Here is a 17,733-nt window from a genome sequence, read left to right as displayed (position 1 = left end):
GCTGATGCTGAAGGTGAAACTCCAATACTGTGGCCACCTGATGTGAAGAGCTGACTCATTTGAAAAGACCCTGATGCTGGGAAAGATTGAAGGCAGGAAGAGAAGGGGACGACAGGGGATAAGGTGATTGGATGGCATCACCGACTCAACAGACACGGGTTCGGGTAGACTCCGAGAGTTGGTGATAGACTGGAGGCCTGGTGTGCTGTGGTTCATGGGGTCGCAAAGAATCAGACACGACTGAGCCACTGAACTGATTCCAACAAAGACACATCAATTCACAAAACATACCTAATCATATTGTTAAAAATTTAGTGTGTTCATTTTTGCCTTCATGCAAACCACAAAGTTCTAACGGAGCATTCAAAGTCCTCTGGAGTCTGGTTCTCTTCAACCTCATTTCCTATCTCCTTTTTCCTGCTTCTTTTCTTACACTCAATGATCCTGCAACACCTGTTTATTATCTGAAAATGCCACACATTGTATATTCTTCCATGTCTTTATTATATAGGTTTTTGTCCACCAACTCCCTTTCCACCATCTCCATGCACTGCTCACACCAGAGATTAAACACATGCTATTATGTTTAGATTTCTTTTTTAACCAACTCTTCACAGTCTAAGCAGATTCATACCTTCTTAGTCTATGTTCCCATTCATAACTCTTTATTTGTGTTTTAAATCAGTATTTATTGCATTATGTTATGCTTAGTTTTTATATAAATGCATTGAGGGTAAGAACTGTGCTCACACTCTCTTGTAAACTCAACTGCTAACAGACATTCAGAATAAAAAGGGGACGGAGGGAAACACTAAAACATTGTCTTAGCAAATTTTGCTAAAGGTTTCAATGATATGAAAGTGTGAAAGTGTTAGTTGTTCAGTCGTGCCTGACTCTTTGTGATCCCATGGATTTAGCTCCCAGGCCACTCATCCATGGAGTTCTCCAGGCAAGAATACTGGAGTGGGTTGCCATTTCCTCCTCCAGGAGATCTTTGTGACCCAGGGATCAAACCCAGGTCTCCTGCACTGCCGGCAGATTCTTTACTGTCTGAACCACCAATGAAGCCCCTTCAATGATATAGCAATTATGATTTACACATAATAAAGATAACCTCAATATAGGAAGATAAGATTGCAATTGAAATGGAAATAGGAATACAGATATGTATTTATAATATAACAATTCAACAAAGATAAAGATAACGTAATTAGATGATAGAAAACCATAAAAATATGGCTGCTTTGTATATCTATGGCAGGAGTGTAGAAAAACTGATGGCAGTTCTGAAGAGACAGATGAAAATAGAAAACAGGAGATTATAAAAATGAAGGAGGATTAAGGAAAAATGAGTAGCACATGCCAAAAAGAAAGGAGATAAGGAAAGTATGTGGATAATGACAAAGAAAGATGAAGTCCACTTTAAATGAAGTAAATGGTATCTTATGGGATATGAATTATATTAGTTTCTGGGCCCATTCTGCAGAATTTTTTTAATTATAGCAACTTTTAGGACCATGTCTGCAGGTATCTTTTAAGTACTCAGTCTCTTTGAAGACTTTATCCATACGCCTATACTAGTAACACACATCTAGTTGTGAATTCAGTTTCCTTTTGGATCTTGAATATCTTCCACAATGTAACAACTAGGAATTTGAGGAAAAGTGCATCTAAAGGGGGAAGAGCTATAAATATGGAACCTACTGGGATAACACTGATTGTCCTTTAATTACCCTGTAATGACTACTAGAAGAAAAGAAAGAAGTAAAAAATGAAATTACCCTATATGTTCTAAAAGGGATAGAAATATACAAACAAATGTCAGAATATAGAAATTCATAGTTTGATGTGTAAAACTCACATGTCAAAGTTTTAAATCCATCTGAGGCACAGTAAGAATTCTATTTATGTTCTGAGCAATAGTCAAAGAGAGGGTTCTAGATGGAGACACTAGGGTATGATGTCCAGTCACCTAGGAGTCAACAAATACCTACAATCAATCTCCCAATTGATTAGATTTTGAAACCATTTTCTTATAGATTGGTTGTGCATCCATTTTTACTCTTGCAATAGTTTCCACAAATATCAGAGTCAAGTTCTTTTCCATCTGCTGGCTCAGTGACATGAGGCACCTCAAGTTGTCAGAGGCCAGTCTTAGGTATGTTCCCTTTGGAAGCATTCTTTCCTGGGGCACAGAGTCATCTGAAGTCAACTGAATCATAAATTATTAAATGACAATTATTTAAGCAATTAAATTTACATGGTAAAAAAGAAAACGTCCAGCTCTTCACCTTTTACTCTATTAATTTTTTCTTGACTCATAGAGAATTGATCAATCTTCCAGAAACACATTGCCAGACATTTAATTCTTTATAGATGAAGAAAATGCTGGTAGGTGGGGTTCCAAATAATGGAATTATCAAGCTGAAAGATGGTATCCACAGACATCTCATAGTTTTGAAAAATCTAAACCACTATTCATAAATATTTCCTTCTCAATCTAAAATTATTGAGAGGTTTGAAATTCCTTCAGCTGAATGTCCTGCATTTAAAAAATTTATTTATTTATTTATTTTTGCTCATGCTGGGTCTTCATTGCTGCTCATGTGCTTTCCCTAGGTGCTGAGAGTGGGGGCTACTCTTTGCTGTGGTGCATGGCTTCTCACTGTGGTGGCTTCTCTTGTCACACGGCATGGGCTCTAGGTGCACCGGCTTCAGTAGTTACGGCTCATGAGCACAGTAGTCGTGGTGCACCGGCTTTGTTGCTCTGTGGCATGTGGAATCTTCCTGGACCAGGGATTGAACCTGCGTCCCCTGTGTTTGCAGGTGGAGTCTTATCCACTCTACCACCAGGGCCAACCTGAAATGTCCTAAATTTTAACTTTCAAATTGTCATGAAAATCTTTCTTTGTACCTAAGTAAAATTCTGCTCACCCTAATTTAACTGTTTGTTTTACTTTGTATAACTGTGTCCATAGAAATAATTTTCAGCATCTTTTTCAATTGCGCTTCATTTTATATATATAAATTAAAAGAGACTAAGTAACCCCTTAGTTTTCTTTTTCTAAAACTCAATGTCTTTTATGTTTCCTTGTTTCCTCTTAGTATTCCTTTCTCATCTAAATCCTTACTAGTCTTACTACTTAGATAAAAAAGTAATAAAAAATATTTTAAAATTGTAAAGCACATAAACCAGTTTATAATTTATCTTTTTTGGAAAACCAATGGAGATTACAGCATTACCCTTGTTTTCTTAGTTTCATGTGTCACCAACTTTTCTTACCTTTTTAATAAATTGCAGAGAATGGGAATCATTCATTTCATCATCACTGAAAATAGAGTGCTAAACTCCAAACATTGTAAAACCATTTGATTTTTCCTAATATCTTTCATATTACCCTAACACTGTGTGATTCTAGTTAAAAGTGATGGTCCTCCAACATGTTAATACCCTTTTACACAATTATTCTCCACTACTAGTCAATTTGTTACCCAGGATGCTAGCTTTGCTGGTTTGGTATATACTCATGCCTTTTAAGATATGATTCATTTCCACAGTAGTTTCAAAATAGAATCATATCTGACATAGAGCTACTTTCCTTATTGTTAACTTTATTCTCATTCTTCTATTTTACCTGTGCAAAGAAAAGGAGCATCCTCATAGAGTGTTCGATGTTCTTGTGTTCTCTAAGTGCCATAAAATCTTGCCATTGTAAAAATGAAGTTTATTAATAAGTCTAGAGGACAATGACCAAGTAACACTGCAAAGACTGAAGTTTAGGAGTTCATAGATCATGGGACTTTATCTCTAGGGACCTATTTAGTTTGACCAGAAAAAAATGTCCTAAAGACTCATAATAAGACACTAGAGAAGAAGAGGAAATAACTTATGTTTATTAATGTAGAACAGAACACAGTGTACTCAAAATTTTGTTACCTTGATTTATAACTTTCAAATATTTCATCATATGGCTTATGAGCATCCATTTTTACTCTTGCAATAGTTTCCACAAATATCAGAGGCAAGTTTTTTTCCATCTGCTGGCTCAATGACACGAGGCGCCCCAAGTTGTCAGAAGCCAGTCTTAGCTGTGTTCCCTTTGGAAGCATTCTTTCCTGGGGCACAAAGCTATCTGAACCCAATAAACCAAAGTTCACAAGAATAGGAAGCATAAATTTACATTGTAAATGATTTGGTCCTTTGTAAAAGTGACTTTTTGTACCTTGGGTTCATATATGCTGCCTTTAGGATAGAAGGCACGATATATTGTTCACTGGCTTAAGATATGTAGTGCATCAAATAGGAAGCATCCTAAATTTGAAAGGTGTTCACCTCCCAGTTGATAAAAATCTGACCATTAACCAGTCCATTCTATCACTCCATCAATGAGATGCTTCTGGTAAGTGTAGTAAATTCTATGGGTGTAAGCCTATTATCACACTTCATTTCCTATAAAAATGTGTCCAGAGCTAAAGTTGCATGGACACCATAGGAACAGATAAGGCAGAAAAGATATTCTGTAAGTCCACAAATGGTAGCGCTAGCAGAAGCACCACAGTTGGGAAAGAAAAATCAGCACAGCATGGAGACAAATCTCTAATACTTGCAGAAAAAGTAGACAGTGAGTCTGTGGAGAGTATGATGAGGTGTGGCACCATACAGGGAAGCTTCACATCTGCATGGGAAGCTTTGGCACTCAGCAAAAAGATAGATCACCCATAGTGAGGGGGGAATTCATGTTGCTTAATCTATGCAGAGACTTCAACTATGCTTCTATCAGCACAGTTTAGTACCAATTAATAATGAATAGCATGTGATACCAATGAAACAATACTAGGATAGCTGGGAAAAGAGGTTGTTTTACATCACAGAAGGAAGTCTTCTTGTTCCTGTATAGTGAATAATCTCTAATAGTTTTTACATGGGCAGTCTCTGTGTCCTTTCTGAAAAGTCCATCCATGTATACTTCTCCTCAGACTCCACCATAAAAAATTTATACTCTCGTTCTTTCTTAGGTCTTAAAGAAACAAACCAACCATTAGCCCTCCTCACAGATTAGTATGATCTGTACTATAGGCCATCTTCCCCTCCAAGAGAAGTGTGCAACTAACGGTTATTCCCTGACTGGAAGAAAGGCAAGATGGCAGCATAGGAAGACACTGAGCTCATCTCCTTCCATGGACACAACAATCCTAAAGCTCTATACAGAGCAACTTTTCCTGAAGAAGACCTGAGGGGAGATTTGACAGCTCCTGCATAGAGATGAGGAAAGATGGAGACACAATATCCGTGTGAATCCAACCTCATCCTCATTGTGATGTCTTGTGATACAGAGGGTCATAACAGGGGCTTAAGTGCAGATTCTCCCACCCTGCAGACAAAACAGCAACTTAAAGCCCATCTAGACAATATAGGAAGAAAATTCACAGTTACTCAAGTAGCAGTGACAATGAGCCATGGACTGCTAGAGCCCACTTTGAGGTCAGAGACATCAGCAAGCATCATGGGTTGAGTACCCTTAGAACCCCACCCTGGCCATTTATTTTCCCTTCACTCCTACTAGATAGCTGAACTCCTGAAGAATAATAAACTCTTCAAGACATGAAGTATGTTTGAGGAGGCAACTTATAATAACTACAATAGAGCATAATAAGTAACTACATAACAAATAACTAATAATAACTACATAATAAATAATAAATAACTACATAATAAATAATAACTACATAATAAATAACTAATAATAACTACATAATAAATAACTAATAATAACTACATAATAAATAACTAATAATAAATAACTACAAAAGGGGCAGCAGGAAGGGAAGTCAAGAGTTATTGTCTCCAGAATGTGAGACAGTAATTTCTGTTATGCAAGCCAGCCAGTTTGTAGTATGCTGTATCACAGCCCTAGCAAACTAGTACAAAAACTATTCTCTATCAGATGAGAAGTGATAGAGAATATTCTCTGTTACTTAACTAAAAATTAAAAAAAAATCTATTTGTGTAAGAATATGTCTCTTTTTCACTGTAAGTAGAAAGTTTATTTGCGATCTAATGCCTGTGTGTGTCTCTTCTTTTGATGTCTTGGTAAATCTGATTCTACTCTTGATCTGTAGGTAAGGTTGTAAATCTGAACATGGGAACTTTGTGTGGCTGTACTTCTGCAATTGAGAAACTCATGTGAATGTGAAATAGTTCAACTCAAGGAGCTATTACTAATTTTTGTACAAAGCCTCTAAAAGAGGCTGACATGAATCTATAATAATACAGCCCATATTGCAAAATTTTTAAAATGAATTTCTACTCCTTTAAATTTGCTAGATTTTTCAGAAAATTTCTTATAAAAATGACTTAACTCAGAAGTGTTTTTCTATGAAAATCCAAATTCACATAGTGCAAATGAATCCTTGGACAATTCAGATTCAATTGATAATATTTTAAATAAAACAGTGATAGATATCCTTTTCAACCTTACCAGTAAAGATTATAAGACAAGCATTCAGAATTAGAAAAAATGCAAACTTATGTGTTCAATTTGAATTATAATTCTGACAGCTCTGTAGTGTGTCTATTTAAACAAAATGTTTAATATCTTCAGCAATTTTAAGACCTTCGCTATTAAACATAGTAATTAGTAGATATTCTTTGAATAAGTTTTGAATTATTCAAAGATTGAATGTTGAAACATTCAGTGGTGTGTGTGTGAGAACTTATTTACATCTTTATAGAGTGTCTATATTTTTTGATCAAGTTACTGCTTATGTTCATTTTTGCAACTTTAAGAATACCATTTATACTACCTATAAGAAAATGTGAACAGAATGTGTGTGTGTCTGTTGGGGGTTATATTAGTGTGTTCATGAGTTTTGCTAGTTTACTAAAATGATTGTATATGACAGACAATTCTCCTTTATTTTCCTTCAAGAACTCTCAGTGGAATATAAATTGCTTATGTTGGTTAAAAGTAATAATTAATATGGGTGACTGAGGCTATACTAGAATTAACATGACCAAAAACTATCAAGGGGAAAAAGGGTACATTTATCCTAAGATAAAATGTTATTCCAGAAATTGAAAGTAAATAGTAAACAACAAAACTGAATGGGTTCGATACATGCATGTAATAATTTTTAGTACTAAAGAATACTAAGTTATAGACACCAAGAATTGGATGTATAATTTGCTTTAATAAGAGTTTGGTATATTAAAATTGTGTTAATCAAGGCATGATTTTTCTTTCACTACAAATAACGCACAGTGTTTTCAATAAAAAGAAGGTATTGTTAATGTGTACTTATAAAAGAAGACCTGAATGGATATAGAGAGCTATAGATGGTTTTTAGGAAACAAATTCTAGTTGCTTTGGATATATACCATATAATTATATACGCATATATATAATTTCAAATAGTGAGCTAAATTGAAGCAGTGATATATATTAGTTTTGACAACATTTGCACAGTAAAGGTTTGATAGGCTTATTTAAATAAACTTAGAAGTGCTATACTATTAAATATTATATTAAAGCAAGACTAGATTTTGGATATCTGTTAGGATGACATAACACATTGATCTTGGTGTATTTATTCTGCTTTTATCTAGAAGCAGAAAATGTAACTTTCTACTTCTGTTTAATTTTCTTAGTAATCAGAGATTCTGTAAACAACTCACAAAGTGTTTTTTAAACAATTCTTAGTAGGAAGAAAATGAAAGGAAAGCAAAATTTCATAAAAATAAATATTGTAAGGTTAAACCTTAGTTCAGTCTTTTATGGGGATGGGGTATTGTATGTACTACAAACTATATTATATTTCTTACTATGAATCACTGTCAAAAAAATATGAAAGTCAATTCCATAAGGGATCCTCCCCATACCATTTATTTTCCTTTCAATCACACTCAACAGCTGAACTCCAGAAGAATAATAAATTCTTTAGACATTAAATGTATTGAGTTGGTGACTTATGCTAACTACAATAGAGCAATTAAAAAGGGGCATCAGTAAGGGAAGTTAGAAGTGGACAGAGCAGGGGGAAACAGGGAGGAATAACAGGATGGGAAGAAAGAGAAGGAAGAAACCTGAGAAAGAAGAGGGAGAGGGGGAAAAGTTTTCCTAGCCCAGAGCCCATAAGTGGCTGAAGAAAAATGAAGAGGAAGATATAGGAAGAAAAAAGGAAGGAAATGTGATGCGTTCAAGTAGCATAATGTAAATCACAGAGAAAAAACCTGCTGTTTCCCAGATCTTTGTATTCTAAGAACAACTTCTGTGGCTTCTACCCAGAGTTGTGTGACCACTGGGTTCCTACATGCATGTTCTCAGACTGTGTGTTTGCTCTTGAAGAGTCTGCCCTCTTTGCACAGCCCTGGCAGAGATCCAAAGAAGGGTAGAATGTGGGCAAGTTGCAGCATCTAATATGAAGACTCATTTCAGTTCTCATTTAGCAAGTCTCCTGCTAGGTGCTAATAGGAATTCCTGTCTCTGAGAAGGGGTCCTGTTAAAAGGAGAGAGACATGTTCTCCCTGTTCTCAAGGCCATAAAGAAGTTTGCCTTTTTAAAATTTCTAATAGTTACTTCATATGAATACTATTCCTTAGGAACTGAGGCTCAAGATTACTATAATCTTTGATTGTAAATACTTAATATGTAACACCTCTCTTTTCAGAAGTGAATATCGCTCCCTCCTAAGTCAAAGACAAAATAGACTTGATATCAGTGTGCATAATTAAATAAAGGCAGAACACCAAAAGTTTCTGTCTGAGTTTGATCATTAGTAATGACGGTCAGTAATCAACAAGGGCTCTTTCCAAAACAGGCATCACTTAAGAAATCTTTCTATAACTCACTAACTGTCTGCATACTCTCCTCATTGCAACCTTCATTTCTTGATTCCTGAGTGTGTAAATGACTGGATTCAGGAAAGGAGTGAGAACTGCATCAAAGATGGCCAGAAATTTATCCAGGTGGATGGAGGGAGATGGCCATGTATAGACAAATATCAAAGGACCAAAGAACAAGACTACTACAGTGATGTGAGCAGAAAGTGTGGACAGAGCCTTGGATGAACCTGTTGAAGAGTGTTTCTGAACAGTGAGAATGATGACAATATAGGAGATGATCAGAATGAAGAAGGAGCCAATAGAGATGAATCCACTGTTGGCTGTGACCATGGACTCTAGTTGGTTTATGTCTACTCAGGCAAGTTTGATCAACCGAGGGAGGTCACAGTAAAAGCTGTCCAACATATTAGGTCCACAGAAGGGTAAGTTTACCACAAAAACCAGTTGAACTGTGGAGTGGATAAGGCCAATCATCCAGGCAGCCACTAAAAAGGAGATGCATAGTCGTGGGCTCATGATGGTCAGATAATGGAGAGGCTTACATATGGCAACATATCTGTCAAAGGCCATGGCGATGAGCAGCACCACCTCCACACCACCGATGACATGGATGAAAAAGATCTGAGTGATGCAGCCACTAAAGGAGATGACTTTACGTTTTCTGAAAAGATCATAAATCATCTTGGGAGAAGTGACAGAAGAAACACCCATGTCAATGAAGGAGAGGTTGGCCAAGAGAAAGTACATGGGATAGTGTAAGTGAGGGTCACAAGTCACAGTGAGTATAATGAGGGAGTTTCCCATCATGCTTGCCATGAAAAATGTGGAGGAGAACACAAAGAGGAGAAGTTGTATTTCCCAGGAGTTGGTGAGTCCCAGGAACAGAAACTCTGATACCACAGAGTTATTTGCTATATCCATGGACTTTGTTAGCATTGTTATCTGAAGGAGGGCAATAGGAAAAAATGCAAATTTTGACAATTGTGTTGATGAATTTGATGATGAAATGTCAAAGTTATGAATGCCAATTTACATATTAGCATGAAAACTGATCTAAAATGCTCATAGCCTCTAAACTGTGTTTACACAGTAAAACTGGTGGCTGTTATATGGAGCTGTTCTTGCCGCCAACTTATCTCTGCATTTAATACCCTTTTCTTCCTCCATGGGTTGATACACTGTATTACTCATGAGACACAAGAAAATAAACATGAGTAATATGCATTCAACCCCAAATCTTTTTAATTTGGGGTTCAAAACTATTATGATCTGCCCAGTCATATAGAGCTAATCCCTATTGCAATCTCTTTGAAACCTTATAAATCTTCATCCAGTAGACAGACCTATCTCCTCCTTCCTAGTCCCTACCTCTGGGAACACATTCATCTTCAATATTACTTAAATATTGATTGCATCTATAAGTCTTAATTTATTATTCAGTTCAGTTCAGTTCAGCCGCTCAGTTGTGTCCGACTGTTTGCGATCCCATGAATTGCAGCAATTATTACTAGAATTTAAATTACTAGCATAACCAGCAAAATTTCTCAGTATTTAATACCACTCTACTTCTTTCTAGGGTAGATGCTATGATGTTATTCATGACATACAAGATCGGTCAACATGGGTAATAGGAATTCAACCTGAAATTCTTGACTTTTGGATCAAAACTAATATAAGCTAGCTCCAATCACACATATTCTTCACTTCTCAATTCTTCCATCAACTTTTAAGAATACAAGCCTTATTCTCGTAGACAGAGCCTTCCTTTTGACTCCCCATCTCTGGAAGATATTTGTCTTCAAGTTCTATTAAATTTTAACCATATTCGTGAGGTCTTGTTTTATACTACAAGCATTTATTTTACTATTTCTTGTATTTTAGTAAACTGAGTACTGATCTAACTCACCTCGTAGGCTGTAAGCTTCTGGAAGGCAGGGATTATGATTTATTCATATTTGGATTCCTCGAAGCAATGAAAAATGATCCACACAGAGGCGCAGGTCCACAAACTGTTACCAGTCTGCATCATGTTAGGTACAGAATTTGAGTGTTTAGAAAATTCTCTAGAAATTTCACAGGATAGCAAACAAGTATAAAATTTTGTTTGTTAAAGTGTCAGTCCATGAAGGACTGAAGAATACCTGATTCTTCACCAAAGATAATTTGAGAAGTACTGCAAGGCAATGGCAACCCACTCCAGTTCTTTTGCCTGGAAAATCCCATGGACGGAGGAGCCTGGTGGGCTGCAGTCCATGGGGTCGCTAAGGGTCGGACATGACTGAGTGACTTCACTTTCACTTTTCACTTTCATGCATTGGAGAAGGAAATGGCAACCCACTCCAGTATTCTTGCCTGGAGAATCCCAGGGACGGGGGAGCCTGGTGGGCTGCCGTCTATGGGGTCGCACAAAGTCAGATATGACTGAAGTGACTTAACAGCAGCAGCAGCAGCCCTAAGGTACTTAGTACATAGTCTGTGAAGCTTAAAATTGTGAAGGGCATCATGCAATAATAGCGAAAAGTATCTTATTCAAACCTCTATGTAAGAATTTATCACATTATCTTGTAATTTTAGTTTTAGTCACAGAAACAACGGAGCACAGTAGAAGGAATATGTCCTTTGGATTCTGTAAATCAAGGTTTAAACTGTACTTCAGTTACTGACAAGGTAATTTTGGGCAAGTTCTTGAACCTTCATTTATCCATGACATTACAATTAGTAATACTAACTCCTCAGAGCAATTTCGGGTATAAAATCATTGGAATAATGATTAAATAATTAAAGTTTTGCAATAGTGCATTCAATGTTTACCTACTATAGGTAAATATTTAGTAAATGTTATTTTTTCTTCTTTCACACTTCTATAATAGTGCTCAATATAAAACATAAATTAATAATAACAAAATGAAATGGTATTGGCCAGGAGATAATATCAAATTTCCATATCTAAAAGATATTTCATCACAGTTATAATTATCTCTTTCTATATAATAATTGGAGAATATAATATTCATATTGTTTAGGGGCTTCCCTGGTGGTCAGATGGTAAAGAATCTGCATGCAATGTAGGAGACCTGGCTTTGATCCCTGGGTTGAGAAGATCCCCTGGAGAAGGGAGTGGCTACCCACTCCAGTATTCTAGCCTGGAGAATTCCATGGACAGAGAAGACTGGCAGATTGCAGTTAAAGAGTTGGACACATTTATTCACATGCATTCTTTTAGAAATCAAACTAAAAACCATCTTGTGCAGATTAAATATATTTGCTTTCTAAGAAACACTGCATTTTATTTTATAGTACTATAAATGTAGTTCACTGATTTTTTTGTTTGTTCTCATTTTCAGTTAGATTGTGACTCCCAGAAAGTTAAGGACTACACTTGTATAGTTATCCATGTATCCCCAACTTAGAATGATACCAGGTACATAAAAGAGCTATGCAAATATATCAGGAATTAAATATTTTTTGAAAGATCAAAGAGGATGTATTTAGGTAACTGAAAATTATATGAATATAATTGGATACATATAATTATATAATTAAGGAAGATGGGTAAGGAACCTGTGCATAGTTCCTAAGCAACCAAGAAAAATAGAAAATAAGGAATTGTAAAAGTAAAGAAGACTTAGGGAAAAAGAAAAAATTAAAGGAAAATCTAATAGGGGTGAAAAAATTAAGAAAGTATATATATAATGGATTCCCTGGTAGCTCAGAGGGTAAAGAGTCTGCCGGCAATGTGGGAGACCTGAGTTTGATCCCTGGGTCAGGGAGATCCCCTGGAGAAGAAAATGGTAACCCACTCCAGTATTCTTGCCTGGAAAATCCCATGGACAGAGGAGGAGCCTGGCGGGTTACAGTCCATAGGGTTGCAAAGGGTGGGACACGATTGAGCGACTTCACTTTCACTTTTCCTGTGTATAATGACAAAGAAAAGAAGGATAAGTCTTACTTTAAATTAAGTGAAAGGTAGTTTATGAGATATAATTTGCAGTATTTTCTCCACCCACTCTTCAGAAATTCTGTAATTATGAACAATTATAGGTGTCTTTTAGTACTAAGGCTCTGGGGAGAATTTCTTTCATTTTTAGCTTTAAACTTTGTATTTTGTATTGGGGTTTTAGCTGGTTAACAATTTGGTACTCTCAGGAGAACAGCGAAGGGTCTCAGCCTGGGGAGAATTTCTTAATATGCTTTTATCAGCTATGTGCATACAGCTGGGAATTTATTTGCCTTTTGACACTGCAATCCCTATCAACTAGGCAAGAACCTAGAGTTTTAGGAAAAGTGAGTTTAAAGCAGAATGAGATATAAATATGGAACTTAGGTGTATCTACCCAAATGTCAAGGAATGTAAAAATTTGAAAAGTTTGGGTCATCAAAGTTTTAAAGTCACTTGAGACAAAGTCAGGATCCCAATCTCAGTCCAGAGCAAAAGTATAGAGAGGATTCTAGATGGAGACTTGATTCACCTAAAAGTCATCAAATACAGGGGAAACTGAATGAAGGTGTTCTAAAATCTTTTGCTTATTGGCTATGCTTTGAAATAATTTTTCTTAAACAAATTAGCTATGCCCATGTTTTTAAACTCATTAGATACCCATAATTCGAAAACCAAGGCATAATGTCTTGCCTTTTGTTGTGATTAGCCCTTTTATTTGTTCCATGGAGAATTGATTAATCCTTCAAACAGATTACCAGACTTTTAATCCTTTACAGATGAAGGAAATATTGGTAACTGAAATTTCAAACAATAGTTACCAAATTGAAAGGGATTTATGCACAGCTGTTCTATTTAAACAAAATATTAACCTAAATCATAATTTATATGTTTCTCTCTCAGTTTAAAAATATTGTGAGTTTAACAATCTCCTTGGCTCAAATTTTTTTCAAATTGTTACAAAACCTTCTTTATGACTAAGTAAAACACTGCCTCCTCTAATTTAAGACCATCTCTACTTTTACTTTCTATAACTATGGTAAATATAGATAATTCTGTGTCCTTTTCAAATAATCTTTATGTACATAAATGCAACAAATTAAGTCATCCCTTAGCTTTCTGTTTTCAAGATTCAGCAAACTCATTACCTTTTAAAATTTCCTCCTAGGACTTCTTTTTCACTTCCCCCCTTTCACCTACATCCCCCAAATTTCATTTTTTAACTTTCTCTAAGCCTTTCTTTATTCTCCTTAAGCTTACAAAATAATCTATTTATAACCAAGAGACTAGGAAAACAAATTCGAGCTCTTGGTAGTTTTAAGTGTTTAAAATTTTTTTCCACATCGTATTTTAAAGTGCCATTGCACTGGAAATTATTTATTCAGCTTTGTATCTTTTGGTCTCAATACCTTTTATTTCTATTGAGATATTTATGTAATCCTTTCCCACCTTATAAATTTGAGTTCATAATAAATTGCTTCCCTTTTTCACAGAAGATGATCAGTTTATACACATTTGTTTTGCAAAGTTAATGGAGAGAAAAACACAATTACCTTTTTAAAAAATATTTTCAAGTGTCATTAATTCTTACTGCTTGTTTATTATGTGGCAGATGGTGAGATACATTTTTAATCAGCATGAATGGACTGATTGCCATTGATTGTAAATGTGATTAATTGCAACATATGCTGAATCCAAAATATTACAAAACCATTTGACCTTTTCTAATATCTTTCACATTACCCTAAGAACAGTGTGATACTAACTAAAAGTCATGGTCAGTTAGCCTTTTCCAGGGTGTCAATAAACTTTTGTACAGTTATTCTTTGTATTATTCAATTCCTTATCCTGGATGCTATTTACTTTGCTTTAGGATAATACTCATAAACTTGAGGATATTACTATTATTTATAGCATTTATGACAACAAAATTTATATCTGAAATTAAGGCACTCTGCATTTTCAAATTTATTTTCATACTTCCATTTTACCTGTATAAAGAGAAGAGTCTGAGATTTTCCTATGTTCCGCAAAACAAATGCCATATAAAATTCTTCCATAAGAAGAATTACATTAGAAGGAAGCTATTTACAGCTTGAGAGAACAGTGACCAAATGATAATGCAAAAACAGTTTAGAAGGAGCTCATGGATCATGGGACTTTGCCCCTAGAGAACTAATTGGTTTGACCAGAGCAACCAAAGGATCAAAAAACTCATAATAAGACACTAGAGAGAAAGAGGGAAACAAAAGTGGAATATTTTGCATATAATAGCACAAAATATCTCTGTGCTATTTTGTTGAAAATTTTATAAATATTGGTAATCACCCATTAGAAATAAACTCTGAAAATAGATAAATATTAACTCAAAATTTAACTCTAATCATGTTAATTTTTCTGTTATAGTTTAGATAGCAGAAGAACATATGTGACTTAATTTTTATTCAATCTTATATTGACTAACTATGGATGTATATGGGCTTCCCTGGTGGTACAGATGGTAAGGGTTCCACCTGCAATGCAGGAGACCTGGGTTTGACCTGTGAGTTGGGAAGATTCCCTGGAGGAGGGCATCGCAACTCACCCCAGTGTTCTTGCCTGGAGAAGCCCCATGGACAGAGGAGCCTGGTGGGCTACAGTTCTTGGGGTTGCAGAGAGTCAGACATGCCTGAGCGACTAAGCACATGGATGTGTATAAAGATTTAGCAACACAGAAGCTCAGTGAGTAAAGCTTAAAAGTGAGTGAAACATATACCAACTGATGATAAATTTAAAAATTTATGATGCATCCATACAGTTAAATCCTCTGAAGTCACTAAAAACAAGTTTGAATTCTATACAGTTAAGGATACCATACACACTATTGAATGGAACTGTGGATAGTGAAATACACACACAGTACGATGTTGTGAAATAAATATCTCTATGTCTATCTCTATTTACATCTGTACCTATATGTATGTATCTGAAAATACCGACAGCAAACTTTTTTTGACAAGTACTTCAGGACAGTGTGATTGTTAGGTAATAAGACAAAAATTTCAATCTTCAATTTTGTATACTTGTATCAATCAGGGTCCTGCCAGCGTGAAGAAACAGTACACTCAAGTTACAACCAACACTGCAGAAATACAATCATAAGACACTATTGCAAACAACTTTATGCCAATGAAATGGAAAACCTAGAAGAAATGGACAAATTCTTAGAAAGTTACTATCTCCCAAGGCTGAGCCAGGAAGAAGTAGAAACTATGAGCAGATCAATTACCAGTACAGAAATTAAATCAGAATTTTAAAAACTCCCAACAAACAAAAGTCCAGGACCAGATGGCTTCACAAGTAAATTCTATCAAACATTTAGAGAAGAGTTAATATCTATCATTCAGAAACTATTTAAAAAATAGAGAAAAGAATGCTACTAAACTTATTCTATCAGCATTATGCTGATACCAAAACCAGACAATGATAACAAAAAAGAAAACTACAGGACATGTACGAACATAGATGCAAAGATTTTCAACAAAATACTAGCTAAGTGAATCCAAGAATATATTAAAAAGATCGTATGCTATGATCAAGTGGGATTTATCTCAGGGATGCAAGAATTTTTAATATCCACAAATCAATGTGATAATCACATTAACAAATAGAAGAAAAAAATCATATGATTATCTTAATAGATGCAGAAAAAAGCTTTCAATAAAAGTTTAAAATCCATTTAAGATAAAAACCTCTCCAGAAAGTGGGTATAGAGGAAACATACCTTAACATAATAAAGGCCATATATGACAAACCCAGAGCTAATATCATACTCAATGGTGAAAAACTGAAAGTATTCTCCCTAAGATAGGGAAGAAGACAAGGATGCCTACTTTTCTTTACCATAGCTTTGGAAGTTTTAGTCACAGCAATCAGAGAAGAAAAGAAAAGAAAAGAAATCCAATTTGGAAAAGAAGAAGTAAAATTGTCACTGTCTTCAGATGACATGGTGCTATACACAGAAAATCCTAAAAGCACCACTAGAAAATTACTAGAGTTCAACAATGAAGTTGGTAAAGTTGAAAGATACACAATTAATACACAGAAATATGTTGCTTTTCCCTACATGAACAACAAAATATCAGCAAGAGAAGTTAAGCAAACAATCCCATTTACAACCCATCAAAAATGATAAAGTAGCTAGGAATAAATCTACCTAAGGAAGCAAAAACCTTGTACTCTGGAAAGTATAATACTCTGATGAAAGAAATTGAAGATGACAAAAATAGATGCAAAGATATAGTGTGTTCTTGGATTGGAAGGATCAGCATTGTTAAAATGACCATACCACTCAAGGCAATATAGATTCAATGCTATCTTTATTAAACTATCAATGGCATTTTTCACAGAACTGGAATAAAAAGTTTTAAAATTTGTGGGGAGACACAAATGATTTTGAAAAGCCAAAACAATCTTGAGAAAGAAGAATAGAGTTGGAGGGAATGCTCCTTGACTTCAGACTCCACTGCAGAGAAGTATGGTCCTGGTACAAAAAAAAAAAACTTAGATTAATGGAACAAGATACAAAGTCCAGAAGTAAAATCCATATACTTACGGTAAATTAATCTATAACAAAGGAGGTAAAAATATACAATGGAGCAAAGACAGTCACTTCGATAAATGGTGCTGGGAAAACTGGACAGGTACATGTAAAAGAATGAAATTAGAACATTCTCTAATACTATATATGAAAATAAACTCAAAATGGATTAAAGACCATTAAACATAAGACTGGACACTATAAAAATTCTAGAGGAAAACATAGGCAGGACACTCTTTGACAAAAATCATAGCAATATATTTTTGGATCTGTCTCCAAGATGGAAAGCAAAACAAAAATAAACAAATGGAACCTAATCACACTTATAAACTTTTACACAGCCAAGGAAAACAAACAAACAAACAAAAAGCAAAT

At 35.1% G+C, this 17,733-nt stretch overlaps 1 pseudogene; it reads right to left on the bottom strand.

Moving 5' to 3' along the window:
• Positions 1-8,824: 8,824 nt before the first annotated feature.
• LOC122444099 lies at positions 8,825-9,778 on the bottom strand (annotated as a pseudogene).
• Between the last annotated feature and the right edge of the window lie 7,955 nt (positions 9,779-17,733).

Source organism: Cervus canadensis, chromosome 6 (assembly GCF_019320065.1).
Source record: "Cervus canadensis isolate Bull #8, Minnesota chromosome 6, ASM1932006v1, whole genome shotgun sequence".
Taxonomy (NCBI): Eukaryota; Metazoa; Chordata; class Mammalia; order Artiodactyla; family Cervidae; genus Cervus; species Cervus canadensis.
This window is presented reverse-complemented; position numbering and strand designations above follow the sequence as displayed.